This window comes from Podarcis vaucheri (assembly GCF_965113315.1).
Source record: "Podarcis vaucheri genome assembly, chromosome: 6".
Taxonomy (NCBI): Eukaryota; Metazoa; Chordata; class Lepidosauria; order Squamata; family Lacertidae; genus Podarcis; species Podarcis vaucheri.
This window is the reverse complement of record NC_138764.1, coordinates 104473198-104477020: the sequence shown is the minus strand read 5'-3', so window position 1 is coordinate 104477020 and position 3823 is coordinate 104473198.

The following is a 3823-nucleotide window of genomic DNA, read 5'->3' as shown; positions in this document are numbered from 1 at the left end:
AGGCTGGTGGGCGGGGCCTGAGCTAGGGCGGGCGAGGCATGAATGGAGAGGAGGGGGAGGCGCGGAGTCCTTGCTTTGGGGGGGCGGCGGACTACTAATCGCAGGCAGGGTTGAGCCCCGGAACGTGCCTTGAAACTGGGCAGAGCTCGGCACCTGCTGGAGCGCAGCGGGGCAAGAGTGCCTCTGAGCATGCCTGGAGTGCTTTTCGCCCCGGCGCTGCAGCCACCCCGCCCGCCTACGCGGCATACCTTAGGGAGATCAGAGAGGCGACGGGATGGAGGCAGGATTGAGCCCCGAGCAAGGCATCTGTTCCTCCTCCTCCTTGTTGTTTTTAGGTTATTGCTGTTGTTTTGCATATTGCCGAGCTGGAAATAAAATCCCTAAGCGGTTTGCCGAAACACAAGGGGTTTGCATTGGAAGAGTGCCTAAAAGCCAACGCTGGAGACAAGTTGCCTTTGTCACCGTTTCTCAGCCTGACTGACTGGGTCATCGTAGGGACAAAATAGGATGCACGCTCCGAGATAATATGCAATGAATAAATGCCAAGCAAGTTGGGCACCTTTAGGCTCCTGGAAGTTGTTGTAGGAATTTATGTATAGGTTGGGGGGGGGGGAATTGCCCCTCCAGCAGATATCATGCACATGCAGCCCACTGCCAAAACCAGCACAATCACTTTGGTGACTTTTGTGATTTGTCCCCACAAAACACTTCATCACAGTTTCTTCCTATCTATTCAAAGGGCCTCTGCTGCAGAATACCAAATGTAAGAATTCACTGATCAATGTCTCTATGTACTGGCTCACTGGGAAAACTTCAGAAATTCATATAGACATGTGAGCTCAGCTACTCAGCAGCCCCTCTGCCTGAGCGATAATCCCTGGCCTCCTGATACCTGAGTGCCAGACAGGTAGCCATTCCAGAACTACCAAACCCAGATGAAGACAAAAGGGTGTGATAAACTTGGCTGGGAAACAGGGAAATGTAAAGATCTATTTTGTTACACTTGATAGATGTTTGGTGGAGGGCAAGGGGAACCATGGGGCAGGGTCCAGGATGCTCAGATTACGGCCACCAGACCTCCCCTTTCATGATGTAACTGTGATGTATGAGTGATGTAGTTTGGGGGGGATGTAACATGGGGATTAGCAGCTAATAAAAGTTTGGGTTCTCTTTTGTTCGGGGCTTCCATCTTGCATCGTCTTGTTGTGAGCTGGAGTCCTGTCGCGACAGTTTCAATAAAGGCCAAGCCTACTGGCTGCTGTTTTGCTCTAATATTCCTGGTTGGTGTCTTTGCTTTTCATCCAAGGGAGCCCTCTGATTTCTCCGTTAACAATGTCTACACAAACTTACCTGAGAGGAAGCTCTACTTCCTTGATAGGGCTTGCTTCTGAGTAAACAAGCAGAGCGTCAGGTTGCACTTAGAATCGCAGAGATGTCCAACCCTTTGAAATGCAGGAATCTTTTGCCCAACATGGGACTCGATTCGAGGACCCTGAGATTATGAGTCCCCTGCTCTACCGACTGAGCTATGAGGAAAAGTTAAGGAGCACTTAATTTGGATGCTTGTGCGCTGACAACCACAACCATGGCAACTCCTTAAAAGAGCCCTGTAAGGTTGGTCAGTATTGTCAACTGCATATTGGAGATGGCAGTTCATGACTGATATTATTATTATTATTATTATTATTATTATTATTATTATTATTATTATTATTATTATTATTATATTTATATCCCACGCATCTGGGCAGCTTTGAACACACATAAAAAAAATAAAAACTTCACACATTAATAGTAACCATCTAATCCAATATAAAAAGTCACAATAATTTTAAAATAAACAATTTATATCAAATAAAGCAATAATCCATTAGAACCCAATAGTAAACAGTAAAATTAAACACCAGCAGATAACAATTAAACACTTATCAATTACAATAAAGAATTGTTAATCTATAATCAATAAAAATAACAACAAATCACAATGCATAAAATACCACAAAACGTACAAAACCATGTAAAAGGATCAGACTGAGAAACAAGGGCACACAACTTATAAAATTATTTTTTTTATTAAAAAAAAAGTTTTGACTCGGCAAGGCCTTCCAAGTGAACCACTGGGGTTTTTAGCCTTTGTGTGCCAGGGATGATCAAGGAAACCTAGAAACCAAAAGATGGATGCTGGAGAGAGGAACGACAATTGGCAGAGTTATCCAACAATCCAAGCTGGAAAAGCAGGAACGGATGAGGCTTGGCTGGGTCAGGCAGCCAGACAAGGGCAAGAACCGGTCTCCAGGGCCTCTGACAGTGAAGATGTTGGCTCCTTGCATAGCTCCTTGGTGAGGCAATTGCCAAGGGAGGCACCCAGGTAAACACCAGGTCAGCAAGATCAAGATTTCTGGGTTAGGGCACAGGAGAAGCCACACCCTGTCATCTTCAGACACCCAAACTTTCAGCTTGTCCACAAACCAGAGCAGGTTGTGGATTTGCACCCAACTGGACACAGGGCTCCCTGTGTGGTCTGACCATGGCTGAATGGAGTGGTGCTATTACTTCCCTTGGACTGGACACTGGACTTATGGACATAATGGACAGCAGCATTATGCTGCTGTTGCCCTCCGGTCCTGTCTGCAGGCTTCCCATTTGAGGACATCTGGTTTCAACCACTGTGAGAATAGAATCACAGAGTTGTAGAGTTGGAAGGGACCCAGAGGGTCATCCAGTCCAACCCCCTGCAAGGTAGGAATATGCAGGTGGCCCGCATAGGAACTGAACCCTGGACCTTGGCATTATCAGCACCACCCTCTAACCACCTGAGCTAACTTTGGGGCAGCAAGCTCTTCTGATGCGCTTACTCGCTCCCATCAGTACAATTCGTGAGGGTGGTGTCGTTCTGCAGCTTTAAAGGCAGAGCCAGCCAGCCTATAAGGATTGGATTGGAGAATCTTTAAAGAATATTTAGAAAACTATGGAATAAAAGGAAACATCTTGGCAGAATTAGACTGATCCCTGTATTGTATAAATATAAGTTTGTAGGGAGGTAAAAAGAAATTATATAAGAAATATGTAACTGTGCAGTATAAAGTAATGGATAAAGTACAGTGAGATTAATTGGAAGTCAGTTTTAATTTTCCCCCTATAAATTTTTTAATTGTGTTCAATACCAGGAGTGTATATAGTGATAATTATATTAATCTTCTTATATCTTATAGTGTGGTGGTTTGATTTTTCTGTTATTTGTTTGATTGTATGTTTGTTTACTTGTATGTACGTCTGTTTTTCATAAATGTATTTTAAATTAATAAAGATAGAATTTAAAAAATAAAAATAAAGGCAGAGCCAGCCACACGCGATCCCATTTTACTCCGTTGCTGCTGTTCCTCCTCCTAAACCAATAGGAAACCCCGGCGATCGCTCCGGAGAGGTCTCTCTCTCCGCCCAGCTAAGGCGGCCTCGTGCTTTGCCGACTCTATTTTCGTAAAGGGACATGTAACTCGATCTGCGGCAGGCAGGCGGCCCTGCGCTCGTACATTCCGCGCCGGGAACATTGCATTCTGCCGGCCTCCCACACTCTCTCCTGCTGGAGTGAATCACAGATTTCGAGTTGTAGATCCCAAGCAGCCTTCTGCCTGCCTTACTGCGCAACATTACACTAGAGGAGGCCTGCCATGTTCACCCACGATCCAGAGGCCTGTGTGCTGCTGGGACAGCTCCCCAGAAAGCGTTGTGGTTTTTTTGCAGGGATGTCCCGGGAACTGAGCAGAGAAGGGGCCGGCTGCTGCGTAATTGCGCACCGTTCTTCCGAGGCAGGGAGGCGCATCTC